The 23182-nt window shown below is 42.5% G+C and overlaps 1 protein-coding gene and 1 long non-coding RNA gene across 2 annotated transcripts in view; one reads left to right on the top strand and one right to left on the bottom strand.

Annotated features, from left to right (window-relative positions):
- The window catches only part of RORA (RAR related orphan receptor A), a 729290-nt gene that overhangs the window by 440758 nt on the left and 265350 nt on the right, over nt 1–23182 (top strand). The window lies entirely within an intron of this gene.
- LOC131381117 (uncharacterized) lies at nt 20743–22980 on the bottom strand. The gene is made up of 3 exons (XR_009209588.1): nt 22224–22980; nt 21347–21566; nt 20743–21127 (listed from the first exon to the last, which is right to left on the bottom strand). It is a non-coding gene; the product is annotated as an uncharacterized LOC131381117 (long non-coding RNA).

Genomic DNA, 23182 nt, shown 5'->3' on the forward strand with positions numbered 1-23182 from the left:
TGACCTTTCAACAAGGAGCACACTGATATTGTCACCATTTGACCAATGGGGAAATGGAGGGACAGATGTATTTAGTGGCTTGTCCAAGGTAGAACATGCTATCCAGAGCACTCCTGTACACTGATACAGCCCAACTCTCAACCGTAGTGATGTCGTGTGTGTATGAACATGACATCTACAGCTGATGAAGCCCCCAGAGGCCTGGAACCATGTCTTTTGGCTTATTCCACAGGGTTCCTTGCAAAGGCAAGTCTTTAATAAAAGATTTTGGTGAAGTTATTTGTCAGGGATCCATTCATTCCATTCATTTAGTGCCTAACAAATAGTTACTGAGTACCAGCCATGTGAGGTGCCAGAGATGAGATGGAGAACAGAGACACAGGCCCTGTTGTGCGGAGCATACAGTCTTCCGCAGGAGACAGAGCTTGTCAGATTGCCACCACATCAATGTAGAACAACAACAGTGACAAATGCAATGAAGGACTTGTCCCCTGGAAATACTTTAGCCTCAATGTGGAGGGGAGGAATGCTTGCCCGAGGAAGAGATGATCAGAAACATGAATAGGACTGAACCAGACAAAGGGAGTGTGATATGCAAAGGCCCTGTGGATAGAGGAAGGATTATGTATTTGAGGAACTGGGTGAAGGCTACCGAAGCTGCAGCCCTGAAACATGAGGAAGCGTGATGTGAGATATAGCTAGCTGGAGGGACAGACGAGAGACCTGACTTGAGCTTCCTGGGCTACTGCATGCAGAACACCTGACATTTCCTTGTGCCACATTCATTTGCAGATGAATCTGTTCAGAAGAATGCAGGAGATTGTCCTGGCAGTTACAACTCTCTCTTTTGCTTTTTATGCCTCACTTACTAGCAATTAAAATTCAGATCCCTTCTCTGTTTACCTATTCATTTATTTAAAATGTTTATCACTGGAAGGGGGAGGCTGAAAGTTTCTCCTTTGTTTCCGTCAGTGACCTCAGGAAGAAAGTTTCAAACCCACACAAGTCTGCCTCCTGGTAGACCATCTGAGGGCATGGATCAAGCCTGTTAGAAAGATGCTCACTGATGTTTACTTTTCGAGTGCATGAAACCAGACACTGAAACTGTTCATTAAAAATTCCTATGTTCACAGACAAAGAAAAATCATTTCAGAAGCTCTGTAATGAATGTACAAGTGGGTACAGGTTATCTTGTCAAACACAATAATCATGAGTAAATGCAAACGGATGCTGCTTGTATTTGATTTTGTCTTTAATTGAAGCATGCTGACAGCTGCCTCTGGACTTCCACCTCCTTGGGTTGGGGGATCTGGCTTTTTGCTTTGTGATTTCCTCTCGCCAGGGCTGGGACAGGGGTGACAGGTAGATATGAGAAGCATCTGGTCAGGGAATAAAATGGAGAGAAATGAATGAAATTAACACATATGTATAGGCACTTTCACATGACCCTTCACACAAGGACACAGCTAGGATACTGATGAAGGGCACAGGCGACATTTCTAGTTTATAGAGGTTAGGTTGGATTTCTACTTTATAGAAAAGAAATTAATATGAGAGAGAGTCACTCTTCAAGTCATACAGCTGTTAAATAGCAGAACCAGGATGCTAATTAGGTCTTCTGAACCAATACTGAAAGCTTTCTCTTCAATTTTACAGCTGTTCTTTGCATTTCACCCATACTGTACATTCAACTATGGATTCAGTCTAACAACAGTATACTCAGTGCTGTGCTAGTCACCAGAAACAGAAGGGTGAATCAGGCAGTGGGTTCCTGGGCAAAGATGCTCACAGCCAGGTAGGGTAGACAGACAGACACAGTGATGGAATCAAAGCTCTATAATGGTTGTACGGCACAGTTTGAAATGCCAACAGGACCAGAACTTTTTGCCAAACTGTTTGGAGTGACCCAACTGAAATGCCCAGAATCTCCATCTCCCCCATTGAATGGAAGATCCAAGGTTAATGTGCTTAATGAAGCAGTATGATTTCAGTAACATTTGGGGAGGCCAATACAGGGTCCCTATATTTTACTGCAAAGGAATAACATGAACAACAACAACAAAATAACTTATCTATGTTTTGTCATCTTTCCCCAAAAAATTGGACTTTGGGGACTGAAAAAATAGAAAGGACATTATCTTAGAGTAAGGAATAATTCTCTCCTTTGAATGTATTTAGCTTCATGAAAACTTATTATGTTATCCTTATTTTCCCTAATTAGATAACAGACCAGTGAGAACCAAAGCATGGGCCTGCCCATACTGTTTACTGACCAGCATGTGGAAGCCATAAAGGAGGGATGGCTCCCCTAGGTTTGACCAGAAATCATTGTGTTAAACTAATTGTGGGAATGGTTTATTATCATGCATAGAAATTCCCTTCTTTGCTAGTCTTGAAAAGATGATTAGACACACGGATCTGGGTTTCTTTCATTTCAGGATGGCTAACACACAGGTTGTTGGTCTGAAAGGTTCCGAAACCCTGGCATTTAAAGTTTTCTCAGGCCCTTACTGGAGGTACTTCCAGGACCCGAATGGATGTGAGCTCATATGGCTGGTATGAGGAGAGTGGGGCCCCATTTTAGCACCTTTCAAAGCCATCCCATATGGGAAAATGGAAGAGGTCCTCTGCAAAGGTGAGACTCAAAAGCCAAGGACGTGACTTAGACCAGAGGCTCAAGGACGCAATGTTTTAAGCCCTCTTCCTGTATCCAGCACGACCTTGGTGACCCTCTGCGTTTCATTATTTTCATTTTCAAAATCCTTAATAAAAGCCCCTTTGTGTTTTAAGTGTTCTCACCACAAAAAATACTGTTTGGGAGGTGATGCATATGTGAATTAGTTCAATTTAGCCATTTCATAGTGTTTACATATTGTAAAACATTGTATAGCACACAATAAATATATATAATTTTTGTCAGTAAAATTTAATTAATTTTTAAATAGAAAAGAAATAAACACCCCTTTGCACAGATGCCGTGGACAAGAAAACAGTTGTTTTGAGGGCCTCCTAGTACAGTCTGTACAAAAGCCTTTATTTCTTTGGTATATTTAAAAAAGATAAAAAACATTCAAGTAAATCCTATGATTCCAGTAACATTAGATCTTACATGTATCCCCTTTGTATTTGCAGTTTCATTTTTTTTTTTTAACTATTCCATTATCAATATACCAGAATTTGCTAAGCCATCCCCCATTATTGAACATTAGGCTCCTTCTGGAATTTTGTGAGTATGTCTGTGATTAGATTTGATCCTTAAAGGCAGTAGTACAATTTGTGTAGCATTTTGCTTCTGTCAGATTATTTCCTTAGTGTATAGTCCCAGAGAAGGCTGCTGGGTTGGGATATGCACATCTTTATAATTATGGTTACCAATTGCCATATTTCTTTCAAGAACAATTATGGTGGTTTAACTCAATGCCTATAGCATTTGAGTCTATCAGTTTCCGTGCAGCTTGGCCAGCATTAGGGTATTACTTCCGAAAACTGAAATGTTACCTTTTCAAAGTTGCTTTAATTTGCATTTTTTATTACTAGCAGGGATGAACATTTTCCCACATGTTCACTTATCTCGTACTACTCATTAAAAATGTTTTAGGGCCACATTTGAGAGAGGGGTTGTCTTCGGGAAACTTTGCTTCTCATAGTCGGAGGGGCAGATGGCAGCTGTGGAAGAGTCTCCATGAATAAAACTTGAGTTGATTTCTGTGATATGGACTGACTTCATATCCTATGACCGCCTTTGCAGTTAAAAAAATGAAAAGATGGTTGTAATTCTTGTGGCCAAAAGAAACGGACTTACCAAAATAAAGAACGTGAAAGGAGAACGCATTTGTTTACTCTGCTGTCCTTATTGAAAGATTTCCGGAAGTATCTACAAGGCCGTCAATCTCAGGTCTTTCCGTCTTTCTGGTTGTGTACTTTAACACTTTCAAAGCAAAAGAGTGGTTGCAAAAGGTATATGGTACACTTCCTTAGCTGTATTTGTGAATTAATTTTCACGTGCTCTTAATCATTAGTCTTCTGTAAACAGTCGTGCAACGGGCGTTTCTTTTTTTTTTTTTTTTTTTTTTTTTTTTTTTTGAGTTGGAGTCTCACTCTGTCGCCAGGCTGGAGTGCAGTGGTGCGATATCAGCTCACTGCAACCTCCGCCTCCCAGGTTCAAGCAGTTCTTCTGCCTCAGCCTCCCAAGTAGCTGGGACTACAGGTTTCTGCCACCATGCCTGACTAATTTTTGTATTTTTAGTAGAGACGGGGTTTCACCATGTTGGCCAGGACGGTCTCGATCTCTTGACCTCGTGAACCGCCCTCGTCGGCCTCCCAAAGTGCTGGGATTACAGGCGTGAACCACCGTACCCGGCCTGGGACATTTCTTAAAGCTAAATAAGCTCACTGCCTGAAAGGGGCTGAGCCCTGTTCACGCTGCTGGCCTCCCCACCCACAGCTGCCCAGACTCCAAAATCTGGGATTTGAAGATTGTAGAACAAAATGGGAAACAAACTAAATGGGAAACAAACAGCTCCAGACTCTCAAACTCTGGAGGATGTCAGAGTCTGTTTTCTTAACATTATACTAATAATGCCTTTCCTGCTCCCCCGTTGCCCGCCCCCCACCCCCCACCCCAGGGAGGCACTCAGCCCAGGGGTTATATAACTGTGACTTGACACCACAGCCAAGTTAAGGGAGCTTGCACTCGGCTCACTGAACTGTGGCAAAGAGTGCGTTCTCCGTCCCTGCACTTGCCCGTGGAGCAGCACGGTTAGGGGATAAATAGATGACTTGGAGTTACAGATCAGCTGCACTTAACTCTGTGGGCTGGCTGGGTCCCCTCCGTGCTGCTGAAACACTGGTAAGCAGGCCAGGCAGAGTCCTGCCCCGGGAACTGGAATGAATGACTCTCAGGTACCAAATTAAGCCCCAGCACGAGGACTCTGGGCTGGTTATGTTTTCCTTCCTCGCTTAAGTGTGTGGCCTCAAAGGCACTGCTAACCATAAAGCATGCAAGTTCAAGGGGAAAGGCATTCCTCAACACCAACCTTGAAAGCTGCAGGCACCAGAGATGAGTTTGTTCTCACCTGGAGCAGCAGTGACTTAACAAGAGACAAGGATATGCTCAGTCGTCCCCACTCCACCCCAGCACGACCAGCCAGCCTCAGCATACCTTCTATGCACTTAAGATGCAGAAGGAGGCAGATGTATATGTTTGATCTACTGAGTCCAAAAGATGTAGCTCTCCTTTTTACAGGTTTTGTTACCTTCAAGAAGTTACTGAAGTCCTCTAAGTCTTAGTTCCCCATCTGTGAAATGGGGATAATAATAGAATCCACCTACTAAGGTTGCTGTGAAGATAAAATGAGATATGGAACAAAAAGCACTTGGAAGATTGCATGACCCCTGGTAAGAGGCAAGTAAAACAGCTTTTAACAGAGTGCTTTTTCTCTTTGGTTGTCCCTTCCCTTGCTAGATTGGGTGACACTAGCATGTAGGGACTGTGTCTGCATCACCCTGGCACTGCTAGATTCATGCATAGTTCCTGAAACACAATAGACCCTCAATAAGTTTTCCGACTACATGGCTACACGGATGTGGATTGCAGATGGAGAAGTGTGGTTTTCGTTTTGTTGTTATAATCGTTTTTGATTTTCAGTTATTTTACGGTCATAGAATCCCTCATTCTGCTCATTTATCAAGCAAATTGTTTCTTTTGAGTCCATTTAAATGAAAAAAAGAATGAAAGAGTTCTTTGTTTTTAAATAGTTTCTCACATGAAACATCAAATAAAACTACATTATTAATTGAACACTGATGCTAGTTGGAAGCTATTAGGCGAGGAGAAGCTCGCCTGATTCTTTTTAAAGGAACTTCCCTCTTGAATGTTCTCTGACAGGTCATGTATCTTACGTGCGGATGTTCACTGTCTACACTGGGCTCCCTAGACCAGCCCAGTGGTTCCCAGGCCTGTCTGCACATCACCAGTCCATGTGGAACTTTTTAAAAAAATACTCGCGCATAGGCCCTAGTTCCAGAGAAGCAAATTCAGTAGAACTGAATTGGACATAAGAGTTTCCAAAAGTTCTCCAGATGGTTTTGATAAGCAGCCAGGGTAGAGATCCACTGGGCCAAACTTTTCCACTCCCAGCGTGGCAAAAAAGAAAGAAAATTCTCTCCCTCTATTTATCTTTAATTTCTCGTATTCATTGCGGCTCAGCTAAAACTCCTCCTCCCCACCCTCTCCCCACCTAACAGACACATTTCACATGTATTCTGTGAAGTATGAGTGTTTTCTTTTCTTACTTCCATGAGATGTATAAAGATTTGCTGAAAACCCCCGAGTGCTTTGGAAAACACATACCCAAATGAGGAAATGTGTTTCTGATGAGGGAAGGCTGAAATCTGAATGTCTCCACCCTTCGAGTTGAGGCAAACGTCCTTGGTGCATATGAGCCACAAAGATCATTCCTCCCAGGCCTCAGTTGACTGATCATGATGTTTTAGTCAATGGACAGAATATCAGTGCTTATCAGTTTACAGCAATTCCTGGGGAAATGTAGAACTATGTTAAGGTTGTTGGAAGCTTCATTGCTAGGATTGTCTTGAGAAAAACCTTGTAGAGTTTCCTGCAAAGTGACCACCAGCTTGACTTTTGTAAAAGAAGTGTGGATTACCAACATTAACCAACAGGTTCATATAGGGAAAGGTTGCAAGATGTGTTGGCCTGTTAACCTATCTATCTACTTACTTATGCCAAACAGCATTTACCCTTCTGTGGTGCTTCCCCCTCCTATTACATCTTCCACAGCAGCAGGTGCAGTGAGCAGCTTGGATTGCAAATGACTTCGATGGCAGAGCTGGGCTGGTAAAACCCAAGCCTCCATTCAGGGAGTCTTATGGAGAGATGCATTAGACAGGCTTGGGCATTTAAATGGACCATTGGTGAGCCTTTGATCTGAACTCCTTGTGGTTGTGTTGGAGGAAGGCAATTCTTTCTGGCCAGAAAACTGAGGATGCAAAAAGATAAGAGTTGGGCCAAGCTGGGAGAGGCCACTCAGATCACTCCAGGGAGACAATGAGGCTTGGGTTCCTAGTACGGGTTTTCATTAATTTTTGTGAATGAGAAAAGTCTGATGAGCCTTCACTGTGCACAGGAATCCAAATTGCTTCTCCCTCACTGACTAGAAGTCCAATCTAGGCTTGAAACGAGTTATTTATGCTCTCTACCTAAACATTCTCATCTATAAAATGGGAGTAATTCATACCTCACACAGTGTTGGGAGGAGGAATTGATTAATTAATGTTTACAATCCACTTTGAACTTGAAAAGGCTTCTTGGGAAGTTGTTATTAAGCCTATATCATTTTTACTTTGAGTTCTGGGGTGTGTCTAAACCTGAAACTCAAAGGAAACCTCACTGTCCGTCCCACTCCCTCACCCTGAAGGAAGATAAAGTGTAATAAGATTAATGCAAATTCCCTGAAAATGGTTACCCTTTAACCAGTAGACACTGTGCTCTTATAAGGCTCTCCAGGGATCCTGACTCAAAAGAGAAAGAAAAAAATAGTAACTATCTTCCATGCAAAGAAGCAGGAAGCAGTTCTTTGAACTGAGAAGGGGTAAGGGTGGGAGGATTCTGTTTTTCACTAAAGGGAGCTGTCAGTTCTCAAAACATTTAGTTCCTGACCCCCTGCCTTCAAGTCCCTGAGGAAGCCAAACAGAGAATCTGACAGCCAGAAAAATTTGTACATAAGGCATTAAAGAATACTCAATATAATTGAATTTCTAGCCCTGCTAATCCATCCTGTTGTCAACAGCAAAACAATCAAATACAGCCAGTTGTCTGCACCGAGGTAACCGGGCTGTAGTATGGGGTTAGGTTTGCCACATAACCTAAGGTAATGCATGGCAGAGGGCACATTAAGGGGCAATGGCTCTTTGGAACTCAGTGGGGGGTGCCCTTTCATTAGAACAGGGAAAGAAAGGCAGGTCCTTTTGCATGGGAAAAAAAAAAAATCCCAATAACCTAATTCCTTTAGAGAGCCATGAGACCCGTAAAGATTAAAAAACAAACAAACAAACAACAACAACAACAGTAAGCCACATCAGAAATTATGAAGCACATTGATCCCTCAGCACTGACCATTCGATAATTGTTTCTTGCTGAAGAAACAGCTACTTGTGATATGTATCAATACCAGGCCTGCGCAGTTGTGTTACATGTTTCTTGCCGGAGGCTATAGCTTGAGTTTTAAGTCAATTGAGTCTATACACTAGAAGCTCATATTGACTATTGGATTAAACAGCAAGTCAATTTATTTTTCTGGGTTCAATATTCAAGGATGCAAGAGAGCAAAGAGATCCTCCAGATGTGCTTTTGTGAGGCAACCGTAACCCACTTACATTGCTGTGATGCTTTTTAAGCCATTTGAAATAGTATTTGCACACCCCTTGCTCAGCAGTTCAATACACTCCTTGACTATCGGTGTTTTACTCATTCCCTGTGCTGCCGAGATTGCAGTTTGATTCGGTTCTCCAAAGTGGTTACTAGAGGTGAGCATCTGTACTCTGCCGCATGAGGAGACTCTTTCGACTTCACCTCTTAGAGTAAATGCCTACCATGCTGAGTAAGGATGTTAAAATGAAGGTGTAATCCATCTGGGGACTGCAGCCCACAGTGATAGGGGGCAGGGCATGCAATTTTAATTTCTCTCGCAGAAATGATCACATTTAGGTAGCAGGCTATTTTAGCATCTTAATATCAGGTGGGACTAGGTAAGATTATGCCGTTTTAGAGATAGAAGTGATGAAATGAGCGCACATTAAATATATGAATTGAATCAAACTTAACTGGAAAAACTGAGGCCCAGAGAGGCAAAGTGATTTGCCTAAGGTCACACAGATTTATGCAAAGCTGGGACTGTAACCAGGGTCTCGTGATATCTAGGCCATCAATTTTCCATGATGCCATGAGGCTGCTCCTTGTGATTTCTCCGTATCTGTGTTTCTTCCTGAGCTAATGTTCTGGGTCTTATTTTGTTTTGTGTTCAGCTTTTCACTTAACTAATTGGAATATACTTGGTTAGAGAGGACTAAAGGGTGAACATTCTTATGCTTTGTTTCTGCGTAGTTATTCTGGCTTTGTTTTTGCTCGTCTTAAAGGGCTCCTGATGTTTTAGAGTATGGGACTGCTCGTAAGGAGTAATAACATTCATTCATTTATTTAGTAAATATTTATTCAGCACCTATTATTAACTAGGCACTACTCCAGGTACTAGAGATAGATCAATGAAGATGAACAGACAAATACTCATGTCTTTGAGGAGCATATATTTCTGCAGAGAAAAGACAGACAATTGGCAGTAAATACAAGAAATAAATTGTATAGTGGTACAAGGTGATAAGTGCTAAGGGAAGAAGGAAAAATAGGGCAAGGAAAAAGGGAGGCAGGTTGCAGGTTTCAACAGAATGGTAAGGATAGGACTGCATAAATCCAAAGATGGTAATTGCACTGTTACTGATGCCGTGTCTAGACAGTCCTTGGTACAGAGAAAGATTTAAGGGCTCTTTACACGAACTCCACTCCCCTAACCAGACCTGGACCCCAAACCCTGGGGACCCCATACCTTGTCTTTACCCTTTACAGCCATGGCTCAATTGCAAGCTTCTTACCCTTTTAGTGGAGGATCTACACTCTGCTGTGCCTATCTCCGTTTGGTTTGCATAATTTAAAAGGAGCAGAAGAGCACATGTACTTAAATAAAGCCTGGTTGTGAAGTCTTTGATGCTCCTTCCTTTCTTTCTCCCCAGCACCCAGCTCTCTGTAGGTGCTCACTAGCTTCCCAGCCCTTTGCTCCCCACCAGGCAGCCTTTTGCATCTTTAAATGCCTGGACAGAGTTCCCCCTGTTTTATTTCCCTCCTCTCCTGAAGACCTTGCCAGATTACCTAGCCATCTGACAGACTAATCCAAGATGAAGGGGAAGGGGCTCAAGAGTGGGGAGAGCGAGGTGGGGACCACAGAAGATTCAGTCTGAAGTGTGTCTACTAAGAGTGGCGGGGAGAGAAAGGGAGTAGGAGTTGGGACGAGGCCTGCTCCTGCGAGCTGGTCATGAGTGCCTTCATATCAAGTTGGTTGGTTATCACAATATCGTGGGTGCTGTCTAAACTCACTTCTAGCCGAGCCAGCAAAATACCTTCGCCTTCAACAAAGTTTCAGGTTCCCATCGAATTACCGATAAGGACTAAGCCACAGAATTGGAGGTTGAACTAGTTCACACACCGGTATTGCTGACTTCTGCACATCTGACGCCTCCTCTGGCACTTAGGGATGGAGGAGATGGAGTCAAAGGGTAGAAGGAGTCGAAGTCCCAGGTAAGGGATATTTTTCCCCTGCCGCATTGTATTCCATAATGACCCAGCCATGAAAGGACGGGGTGCTTCACGAGACAATTCTTCTATGTCAGTAATTTTAAACCTAAAGAGGTTTGATGTCCCATAAGCATATTCATCTTTCCATGTTTATTAAATTAAGCCCTCCATGAATCTGCAACAACATACTGTTCATTAATAGGAAAAGAGACCGTTGTTTCCCCCCAGGGAATATGTTGGCTCAGATCTGTTCCAAGGTAGGCATAAATGAATTGTGCGTGTGTGTGCACGTGCCTTGAGTAGGGGGTAATCAGGGAGGGGAAAAGAGCAAAGAAGGAAAGAAGGAAAAGAGATCTTAAAGCTTAGACCAGAAATATCCAAGAAGGATTTTTATCAGAACTAAATTTCAGTACTCCTGGCGGAGTGCCTAGCAAGATATTAGTTTTTATAAAGAGAAAAAGGAATGTGTAATTGTAGTGTCTCTCCATAGGAAGAAAACTGCAGATCTGTTCAAGAGAACCCCCACGCAAATTTGAAAACAGCTTACATATAGGAAAATCAGGGTTTTTTTTCCTTCTGGCAACATTAACATAGTCAAACAACTGAAGAGAGAATTCTATTAACGAAGTCAGTCCCATCAAGTTAAAGCCTAGTAATACCACCATCAGGGCTCGATAGGGAATCTAGTCTTTTGCAGCTTGGACCAGAATAACATGGAAAACCCATCCATTTAGGGTCATGTTACTACTAGTGCTGAAGGCAAATTCAGGAAGCCCAACACAAGTTTACGGAACTTAAGAGAGAAGGACTGAAAGAAGAAAGAAGGTAAAAGATATTCTGGCAGCCACATGAATCATAGGTAAGAAATCTTAGACGTGTGGGGTGTCTTAGGCCTCACTTGTTTCAGGACAACACACTTTCTTCAACGAATGTTACAGTAACATACTCAAAATATCAGTCACAAAGGAAGTTGAGGAAATGTGTTGAGTAATCATGAATTGATACTATAATTACCCTAAATTTTCAAGTTTCCAGTTAAAGCCAATGGTTGTTTTGTAATAGAATCTAAGGAACGTGGTTATACTGTGGGTTCAACAAAAGAGAAAGCTTTCGTCCTCAATTCTTAGGCTCTGCTTTAAGGTGAAATTACCATGAAAGTGGCAGACTACAGGCTTTAGAAAGAGACCAGCAAATGACTTCTGTCCATTCAGAAATACTAGTGGCCAGTGTGGTGTATCTCAGGACTTTAGTGTAAAGGAAGATAAAGACTGTGGGTATTTGTGTTACCTAGATATGGGTGCATCCGTTAGGACTCCCAAATACCACTAAGACTGGTAACCACCCAGGGCAGTAAGCAGGAGAGGGAGACCAGACAGGGGCTTTCTCTTTCCTTGGCATACACTCTACTAGCAGAAGCGGGACTACCCACAGCCATGTGAGGAAGAGTCCTTAGGAAGGGATGTCTGGTGGAGGATCTCTGAAGGAGATTGGGCCTCTGTGATCCTTCCGAAGTCTCTGTTGATGGCCTCTCAGGATGAAGCCGTTTCCATTGTTGGCTCTTGGATTAGGACAGATTCTGAGATGGAGACATCACAGAATGGCGCCACACATTTGACGAAGAATATCATGACTGGCCTTGACATTGAAAAGTACTACGCAGACTCACCTGACCCAGATGCTCTGACAAAAGCCAACCCATTCAGAGCGATAACATGATCAGGTTCCCTGAGGTAGAAAGCAGGGAACTGCCCTATTAGGAATCCCCAGAAGCCACGGCTGTGGGTGTCCACCAGGTCCTCCAGTCTGAGTCAGACCAAAGGCACGTACTATTATCAAAGGGTCTCACAGCTGTGCCACGTTAGTGATCTCTACACTGCTGCTGAATGCTCCTGACTTATGCCTCCCCAGACGGCGAAACAGAATTCCATGAACAATTAGCATCTTAAAGCTGGGAGAAAAGAAGTATTTCAGTGAAACAGGTATAGCTATCCTCAAGTCTTTCTTATGTATTACATAAATGTGAAGCACACCTTTTCAAAAACAGAGTTCTTGGCCTCTGCCCTTGGGAAATTTCCATATCTAGGTAGGGTAGTGTCAAGTCTGCTTGGCCCGGTAGCTCTGGATGTTTCCAGAGTCGATACTGACCTGACCTTTCTTGAGTCTTTATGTGCGTATCAATTCAATGGCTAGAAGTTGCCCCTGAGTTCTTGAGTTTGTCTGGACTCTTCTGCCACTGTGTGACCTTCACTAAGTTACTTCTCTTTTCTAGGTCTCATCACTTTACCTCTAACATGGAGAGTTCTCTTGCTCTCAATTCTCTCTTTTGTAACCAGACTTAATAGTTATTGGGGTATCACTTAGTGAAGTAGATTTTGGAGTAAATCAACATTAGCAAAAGTATTGGTAAAATCAGGATTGGTAAAAAGTACCAATGTAAATTTTTGAAGTTCATAACTCAGCTGTGGTTATGTAAGAAATTATTCCCATTCTCGGGAAACACACACCGAAGTATGTAGAGCTAAAGGACCATGTATATACTATATCCTCAAACAGTTCAGAAAACAAATATGTACATCCATGTAGAGCAAGAGAAAGAGAGAAAAAAAAGGTTTTAAGTAAATCACTATGAATGATAAAGCCAGCACCGAGTATATAAAGATCATTCTTCAAGTCAAAGTTCACTGTAGATATTTAAAGCCAAGAGCCCGCTGGAAAGCCTGTGACTCCCTGTGTTCCAGTTTTCATAGACTTGTCAAGATGGATCAAGGCTTCATCCCCACAACCTTCAGGTGCAAATGAGCTGTCAAGGGAGGTTTTCAGAAAGCAATAAAGAGCCCCTTCCTTAGAGGCCAAGAGAGTCTGGGTCTCCCATTTTAGTCAAAGAAAGCTAAATGGAACTTGCAACTCAAAATATGTAATGATTCACCCCATGGTAATAAAGCAGCCCTGGAATACTCCCTGGCGGGATTAATCTTAATCGGCAATTAAGATAAAGTCTGGGCACATGCTAATCCAGGGCTTAATCGGAGACATTTTAATGTGCTGCCGTGGTGTGGATATAAGACTAGGATTCCACTAATTGAGCCTGGAATGTGAGTGTGAGGAGGAGGAATCGCAGTGCATGGGTTGCCTGTAGATCCAGCAGTGAAATGAGGTTTTGCCTGAGTGTTGCGCAGTCTGGGCTAGGACGGCCCCTACGTGTGGCTCACCTTGCCGTTGATGAACGCTCCACCATCTTTCCTGTAGAGCAACAGGCGCAAAAAGGAAAAGCAAGTTCCTGACAAGATATACAGTAGACGTCTTGCTTTGCTTATCATGTTTTGAAAGCCATGGTGCATGAGATGATGACTCACACAAGGTAGGTGTGGGGACCCATATGAGGAAGAGCAAAATAGTTTTTTAAAAGAGAAACATTTAAAACAGTTTTTAAAGAAAGTTAAAGCTGACGTTATCACTCTATTGTATTTTTCCTAGAAATTTATTTTTTGCATATTTCTAAAATCCAGGCAATCATATGAGGTGGCTTGTAAGTATAAATTTCCAGTGGCCAAGACTTAGTACCCTAGGTTAGCAAGAGAACCCTGCCACCTGCTTGCCAGCTACTTTTGTCTCCAATTGTGTCATTTTAAAAATCCCACCTTGAATTGAACAATGAGAACACTTGGACACAAAGCGGGGAACATCACACACTGGGGCCTGTCAGGGGGCTAGGGGCTGGGGGAGGGATAGCGTTAGGAGAAATATCTAATGTAAATGACGAGTTGATGGGTACAGCAAACCAACATGGCACGTGTATACCCATATATCAAACCTGCACGTTGTGCACTTGTACCCTAGAACTTAAAGTATGATAAAAATAAATAAATAAAAATAAAAATAATAAAATAAAAATCCCACCTTGTCAGCCATGATTTGAAAATTTGATGCTGGCATGTACCCTGAAATTCTCATGAGCAGCTCAAGCATCCGGTTTAAACAGAATATACTTAGAGAAGTTTATTCCACGTTCTTGGCCTCATCACTAAATGCACTGCAGCACCGTGCTACCTATGTTTTTCCAAGATCTCATGTATCCTCATGGTCCTGAGAGGTAGGGGAGGAAGCAGGCCCTTCTCCCAGATGAGACAACTGATCTACAGACAGAACAAGTGGCTTGCCCACATAAGACTGAGTTTTGCATTACTTATTATTCACTTGTCCATGAGAAATGAATCTGGCTATCAAGTTTTTAATGAGGTATATGATGAAGTTCATGTATGGGGTTCATGCTCACATTCTGGAGGACGGGTTGAGCCTTCCCTCAATGCAGGGAAAGAAGTGTGAGAAACATGAAGCTGCAAAAGAGAGCAGCTCGGTGACAATCAATAGTGGCCTTTTCTATCAGTAGGTATCCCTTGAGCACCAACTATGTGAAAGGCCTAGTGCTGGACACTGCAAAGTGCACAAAGAAACATAAGGCAAGGTCACTGCTACCCAAGAGCTTGTGTCCTCTTGGAAGGAATACAGTATAGAGATGAAATGATAGCTAAGCTCCCAGGCAAGTGTGTGAGATGTACCAATGAATGGGCCACATAGAACGAGCTCTCTGGTCTAAAAGGACCAAGAGATTGCTTTTGGCTGAGTGTTCAGGGATGGCTTCCCTGAGGAGGCAGTCTTGAATAATACAGGGTGAGAGAAGGAAAGGAGGCATTCCAGATGGGAAAGTAACTCAAACTCAGTGGAATGGAGGGTGGGAGGATAGGGGGAGTTGGATATAGCAGAAAATAAGGCAGAAAGAAAAGAGAGTCAGTCTATGGGGGACTCAGAAGTCCTACCTTAAGAGTTAAAGCTTGTTCCCTTATGTGCTGTGGATAAGGTTGCCAGATTTAGCAAATAAAAATACAACATGCCCACAGAGGTTTGAATTTCAGATAAACAAAGAATAATTTTTGATATAATTATGTCCCAAATATTGCATGTGACATACTTGTACAAAAATATTATTTGGTGCTTATCTGAAATTCAAATGTAACTGGGCATCTAGCATTTTACCTGACAACCCTAACTGTGGAGTTCTTGAAGATTTTGGAGTAGAGGAGTCCCATGAAATTAAATCTCTTCCAAAAAGGAGGCTGAGAATCATACATCAAGAACTGTGAAAACCAGCCAGGCATGGTGAAGCACTCCTGTAGTCTCAGCTGCTCAGGAGGCTGAGGCAGGAGGATCTCTTGTGCCCAGGATTTTGAGGCTGCAGTGCACTATGATTGGGCCTGTGAGTAGCCTCTAAGCTTCAGCCTGGGCAACATAATGAGACTGGGTCTCTAAAAAACAAACAAACATAAAGGAGCATGAAACCTCACTCATCCTACACTTTCCTTTATGGGAAAGTTCATTGGAAATTTTATGCCCCATCTAAGGGGTTCCCTGTAGCTGAAACTCATGAATTACCTGGTTATGAGATATAAGCTTAATATGAACCATGAATTCAATAATGTCACAAATGAGGCAGTTGTCCCTGGGAAGGCTGGTTAGTGTAGAGCTGAATTGGGCTTTGAAAACATAATTTCTTACAAACTCCTGACTTCTAGGCTTTCCACACCTGCCTGTACATGCTGGTCAGTTAAGAAACACAAAAGGAGATCAGACATAATAGGCACGACATTAAAAACATAATAGGAAAATTACATTGGACTTCTATAATTTTCATTAAAATCTCTTTTCTCCAAGAAAAAAAAAGGAATGTATTTTTTGAACATTCATAGTTTTTAGAATTTAAATGGGCAGCATTCAGAAACAAAAAGCCCTTTAACGAAGGTGTAAATTGTGCCTTTTTAAAATGACTTTTCTTCCCTACTCTAGTACCCACAGTAATGAACACTCCTACCCAATCAAAATATGAAAACAAAATTGGAGCTGTGTCAGCATCTTGGCTGCAAATAAAACTCAAAACAGGTTATAGCACATGCTAGGAATACAAAATAAGGTTAGAAATAATGCTTCAGCTGTGAGTTCTTCAGGCTGTGGAAATAATAGAGCATAATTCAGTAGAAGAGGAACTAGGCAGTCAGCATACACAGGAAAAATGAAAGAAACAAGAAAAATGCAAGGGGTAGGAAACAGGGTTGGAAGAAATTGGAGGGGGACAATGGGTGGCTAATTATTAGAGGAAAAGAAAGGCCCAGCCTGGTCAGAGAACATTCAGGAGCATAGAGGGTAGCCCGCTTGAAGAAACTGCTGGGAATAGTGAGTTTTCCGAGGTGATTCCAAATGGATATCAGACATCAAAGAGGCACACTCGTGGCATAAGAGTTTATAACACCAATATCTAACTCCCGATGAGACCAGAAAGAAGGAATCCACTGAGACCTAAGCAGGCTTTTGCTACCTGGTGACTAGAACATTCAAGGATGGTTTATTTTATTAGTGTAAGATTATCCCCTAAACCCTAACCAAATTTGCAGAGCAGCTCTGTAATTATCTTGGCTTACAGGTGCATATGTCAGCTCACAGTGCTCAACCAAATGGGTTTTTTGTTGTTGTTCTTTTTGCAACTTCATCAAGATATTACTAGTCCAGATTCCCGCTACCATGTAAGAGCACCTAACCCTGGTGAATAAAGACGAGACGAAAAGAGTTAACAGGTTTTCTGCTTCATATTATATTTGCAAGAGGCTTATCGAGACAGTTATCTCAAATAGCAGTTTGCACATTTACTTTCATTCTAACTCAATTAAAGATTATTTTTCTTAAATATTTATCATGGAAGTTCATTTGCCTTTGCTTTACTTCCTGGGACTAACAGTTAAGAACCTGTTATCAAGGGAAAGGGGTGGCCCTCCTTTACTCTCTGTTCACACCAGGTAAAATCATTCTAAAATGTGGTCGCTAGCATACACCAATCTTGAATAGGGCATTAGTTGCCTGATTAGGATGATGACCGAAGTTTCACAAGCTGTGTTCACTGTGCACATTTTAAAAATAACCACACATGCAGTGCACGTTCAGTGAAGATTTGTTAGGGAGGAGAAATGAAATAATGCCGATTGAAACTCCCCTAAATGTACTACAGCCTCTACTCGGCATCCTTTCTTGAAATAATCATTTTGTGGAGAAGACACATCATTGCCAAAGTCAGCTCCTCCCTCCCACTTGGTCAGTCCTTTCTCATTGTCTGCATGTGATGAGTTCATTAGAAATAACAAAAATCCGTTTTATCAGGCCAGCCTTCACCTCTGTCTGTCAGTGCACCTGCTCTTAATTTTACCACTTATGATTCAGTTGTGAGATGGATTTTAAGCTTTGGCCTCTGGTTTGGTTTATTCCACACTTGTACTGCTGCTCCATATTGATTTTTTGTTAAATGAGGCCTTTAGTGGTTAGCTGTGGAGGCAATTATTTAACGCTTTCAAAAATAGTATGGGAGTGGAAAATAAAAACTGAAAGTTCAGTTGAGGTCCAGCCAGTGATTTGGAGGCATATCGGTTTCCCATAACCCATATGAGAAAGAGACATTCAGCCAGCCTACGGCTCACACCTGGGCAAACCTGCCCATCCTTTCAGGTATGTTCACAAGCTCTTGGTGGAATTGTTTCTTTCTTGATTAACTTTACAGCCCCATCACGATCCCACAGTGCACATATGCCATTTCCTCATTACCTGTTCCATGCCCAGCAAGTTTCTGATGTGTTTCAAATTTGAAGTTGCTTGATGGATGTATCTGGGTATTGGAAGTAGTGAGTGCCTTGCCATCTGGCAAAAGAGGAAGCAGCGGCAAAGTCTTGTTAAGCAGAAAGGTTGGAGGATAAGCGAGGGTGTCATGATGGGGGATGAGAAAACAAATGAAAACACGGATGGAATTTACTGTTGACCCTTCCAACTCAATATCACTTCCCCCAAGGAGACCTTGATAAGTGTGTGATTCAGCCGGGAAAACTCCACCCATAGGCCACCCTGCGTGGAGTAGTACTTCCTGCATATCAGGCATCTGTGCTGGGCATGGTGGTGTAGAGTGATGAACGAGATATGGCCCTGCCCTTAAGAAACTGACAGTCCAGTGAAAAGCCACCAGCATATGGACCTTTTACCACGACACTTGAGTAAAAATGGAGGCTCTAGGAGCCCCAGTGTTAGACAAACTGACCCAGGGGTCATGAAAATCTTCATAAAGGAACTAACAATTATTCTTGGTCTTGCAAAGCAAGAGGGAGTTTGCAGGTACAAAAGAGAAGGTGAGGACAGGGAATAGAATACACAAACACAAGAAGTGATCAAATGACCAAGAATATCTCCGGTACAGTGAGAAGTGCGGTGTGGTTAGACTAGAGGAGAGTTGAGTTTCAGTGGGAGAAGACAATGTGAGATCTCGCAGCCCATATTGCACCCTTCCTGGGGACTTTCTTGCCTTTCTAATTGAAAAGAAGGATGCTTCAAAGCTAATAGCTCTAGTTCCAACACCCAACTCCTCTATCGTCAGCTGTGTGAAATAGAGCAAGGTATTTAAAAACATAAAGCCTCAACTTTTCATCTGTAAAGTGGATATTATAATGGCAGATTTGTAGATGTGTTTGGAAGATCAAATGAGATGACGTATTTAGAGTACATGCTGGTGTCCCCCAAATTTTCCAGTTAGTATTATTTGCCTTTGTGTGTGTCCTTATCATGGACCACAGACTCCAAAGGCCAATGTCCCAGCAGGTAACATCAAGATATGAAGAAAGCCCATGCCGAGATGCTTAATGGTAAATGTTCCACCACCTCAGTTTAGAAAAAATATATATATCCCAACTAAAGCAGGACCCATGCAGGCAGGAAGCCCTGTTTAATCACACCTTCCAATTTTCCAAGAGAAGCTTGAAGCACAGATTTCTAAGTGAAATTTCCCATCTTTTCTGTGTTAGTTACTAATCTGAATTTAAAACACAGTGTAGGCAAAACAGTGCATGTCTTTGGGCCATACACAACCTGCAGGCTGCCAGTTGACAGCCTTTGATCTCTATCTTCTCTCCCACTACATTACAGGCTCTTACAGGGCTAGTGCTGTGGTTGTTAATGATTCGTATCAGGGCTGGCTCATGGCAGATGCTTCGTGGTTGGAGGGCACTGACTTTAGCCACATACAGACATCGACACCAGGGGCGAGGAAAAGCAAGCCAACAAGTGAGGTGTTCAAAAGTGCAGAATTCAAAGAGTGACCCAATGCCATAGCACAAGCCCAGGAATGAAAACTTTTAAAACTCGGCCCCAGCAAGAAGCTCCTGGGAGAGGAGCAGATCCTTGGGAAAAAAAAAATGTGCAGTCTGTGAAGGGCAAAGTTTGGCAATCTATTAAACAGCAAGTTACAATAGGCGAGTGCAGAGATCACAGAAGCAGGGATTAATGTACACACATCTATACAGGGAACTTTGATGCTTTCAAATGCCTCCTCGCCATCTGAAAATCAGGCAGCAGGCATCGCCTACATATTTCACAGCAGTCTACCTGTCTGGGTGTTTGGGCTTGACAGCAGGAAGCTCTTTGAAATGAGGCTGAGGCATTTCAAACACTTCTCCTTGAATATCCAGTTTGTATATTCTGTCGATGGCTTTTTAAATTGGCTTTATTTTACTTTATTATATTTTTTTTTACTAATTTTGGAATCTCTTATTAAGTCGAAAGTCTGCAAAAGAGCAAATTACAAAGCCAGGATGCCTTTTGATGATCTCAAGTGAATGATACAGACACAGGCTCGCAGGCTCACAGGCTCACAGGCTCACATACAATTCCATATAACAAGGAAGGAGAGAAGTTACATTCACAGAGCAGAACCATTTTCAACAACAGTCCAGTGAAAAGTGCCAAATGTTTGAACCTTTTGACTCCTGCCCAGATACTATCATAATGGTTTAGAGAGGGATGTTTACAGCTTTCTATGCGTAATAAATAATTTAGAAGCCATTCATTAAAACCTTCTAAATTACAGACACTGCAGGCAAATTGCTTCTTTTAAGAAGGAAAGGATGACCTGAAAATTGGTCCCCAGTTTCTTGCCTTCTTCTCTTTGATTCTTTTTGTTTATTCTTCTTACTAGAAGCTAAGTGAGTAAAGTACCGATATTGGGGGTTGGGTGGGGGAGCGGGTTACACCACCGTAAATACTTAGAACCACAGTGCATGTAAAAATGAAGCTGGGCTGCCTTGGCCTGGTGAAATCATGCGATGGAAATCTGAAGATCTTACATTTTTATTCTGAGGTCCACAGAGGTCTTGTTCATGCTTCTCTGCTCATTTTAAAAAGGAGGTGCCAATGTACTGGCAGTGAGGAGGAGAGTGGAAGGATTTGCATGAGGCAGCTTCTGTGACTCAGGTTTTCAAAGCTGTCTCATGGAAGGCAAAAAATACTATCCTCATCCGAATCGTGATGCAGGTGTGGTAACTTGGCTATCTCTTCTAACACTACATTGCAAGGCCTTGATTGTGGGGTGTGGGAATCTTACACAAGACCCAACCAAGCCAGAGAGGATTAGCTTTAATTTCATTCAAAAGCTGTAAGTAGGAGAAAAGACTGTCAGTATCCTAAGGCAATACTTAGGAACAGGTAGAATTAGGTAGGATTGTTTTGGGAGTGACAGAAAGACCATGATTCTGAGTTGATCTCAAGAACTCCCAGGCCGGGCTCAGTGGGCACACATTGAATTTATTTTCATTCGGTTTGGTGGGGGATCCTGGGAGCAAGCTACTTTGACTCATAGATGCAAACAGTAAGAAACCAAACTGTTGATGTGGGCCAAAGTCCTTCTCGTTCAAAAATAGCCTGTATCAGGGAAAGAGAGAAGGGGGAATTAGAAATGGGCCCTGGGTTCGAGGATATTCCCAATATAAAGACATCCTTACTTCTAATGTAGGCATTTCAGATTCCCACTACTTTGTCATCCATATTGAAACTGGGCACCAACTTTCCCATTCAATAGCAATCAAGGCAACACATGATGTTGTCCTTTGTGGTAGCTCGCTTCCTTTTGTGGAGACATACCATCGAGAGGACAGGCTTCTGGTTCCAGGCGCAGAAGCCATCTCCAGCTAAGTGATGAACCCGTTTTTTAAGACGTCCTTTTTATGGTTTCTTAAATGACAAGGCATTTCAAGTACAATGTGGTAAAGGGGCACGATCATAAAGCAATGTGGTTGGCAAGGAAGGTATTTCACTGTGAGCAGGGGTGTCAAAGCCGAGCTTTATCAATGAGTGGAATTTCCTGTAAGTAGAAAGATAAATGAATTAGTAACTCAGAGTGATTTTTTAAAAATACATATCCAGATGAAAGCTCAGATAAGTTTGATCCCTTTTAGCCAATGCAGTATGATCTCTAATTAGGTTTCCATGCAGACAGTGCAGCCTTGGAGTACATTTCTGAATCTAGTTGACCTTTTCAGCTGGAGAAGCCAAATGATTTCCATTCCATGCTCTTTAATTCTGGAGGAATTTCTAATTTGTTGTCAGAGATAAAAAAACTCACTCCAAACATGAAAAAAGTTTTAAATAGTCCAGAGCCCCATTTATAGAATATTAAAATTTTCGAGGTGAGAGAACCCTAAGAGACCATTTTATTTCTTTCCTTTATTTCACCGATAATAAAACCGAGGACCAGAGAAAAATCAAAGACTCACCCAAGGTCACTCAGGGACTTGGGACCTAGGATTAGAACCTATGCCTCCCTCTTCCCACCCCAGCCTCTCTGCTTGGCCAGTCTCTTATTTGCCTGCTAGGCTTTTTTTTATGTGGTCCAGATGTTGCCGCATCAAAGGCCTCTCACTGAACTGCACCATCGGACCTGCCTTAGGGAAACTTCCATGGGCCAACACCTACCCTCTTGCCTTTCTTAATTTCTTTTGGAAATTCTCTATTCTCTCACCTTATTAATGTTAAAACAAAACGGGTTCTTTTATTGCCACAGGCAGCAGGAAAGTGAAGTTCTTGATGGAGGCAAGTGTCTTCCCTAGTGAGAGCAAGTAAATTAGTTCTGAGGTCCTCTCACTCACTCTAACTGTAATGAGAGACACCAGCCCTTCTTCATTAATGAGATGCCAATCACAATGGGAGCAGCCTCAGAGAGCCTTTGGGGAGGGGGGCGGCGGGGGAGAGCAGTGATTGGCACTGTACTAAGAAGGGAGGGAGCAGAAAATAAAAGCCTCCAGAGGTGGGAAAACACACGTGGATGATCTCAAATCAGAAGGGTAGGTCCAGCGGGAACCCGAGGGGCTCCTGAATGGGCGAGTCAGCGTAGTCTATGGCAAATATCTTTGGGCAGGAGAATTGGGGAGCTGCCCCCCGGCATATTTTCCCAGGTGTGCTTTCCAAGGCAAGGTTGTGTTCATGCTGAAGTGTGTCCCACGTGGGGATCCGTATGATTGGTGACAGTTGGGGCTCCTTAATGACTGGGTTCTCTTGGAAGGCTGGCAGCAGCGAACCTCCTCGCTCCTCTGCCTTAGATCTCGTCAAGAGTTTCACATGCTGTGTAACCTCCTAAACTTTGAAAAGGAAACTTTCTAAAAGAAAGTTAAGGAAAAATAATTTGATGCTTAAGGGAACTTTTTTTCTTGCATGAGATAATTTCCCTGGTAGGAGACACTGTTCTTAAATTTGTCCAAGGACCGGTTAACCCATGACCATGTTTCCAGGGCGGGGGAAACGTCTAAATCATATTTGTTCAGCTCCTGCTCTCAAAGTGGCTTGAGAATAGGTTCTGCCCCTGGCAAGATGATGCTTGCTGTCTTTCCCTCTCAGCTACCCAGAATGGCATTTGCAGCATTGTTGAGAACGTTTTGGGAAAATATCTGTGCAGTTTTCCCAACTCAGTTTTCACCATCTGCA

This window comes from Hylobates moloch, unplaced genomic scaffold (genome assembly GCF_009828535.3).
Source record: "Hylobates moloch isolate HMO894 unplaced genomic scaffold, HMol_V3 SCAFFOLD_14, whole genome shotgun sequence".
Taxonomy (NCBI): Eukaryota; Metazoa; Chordata; class Mammalia; order Primates; family Hylobatidae; genus Hylobates; species Hylobates moloch.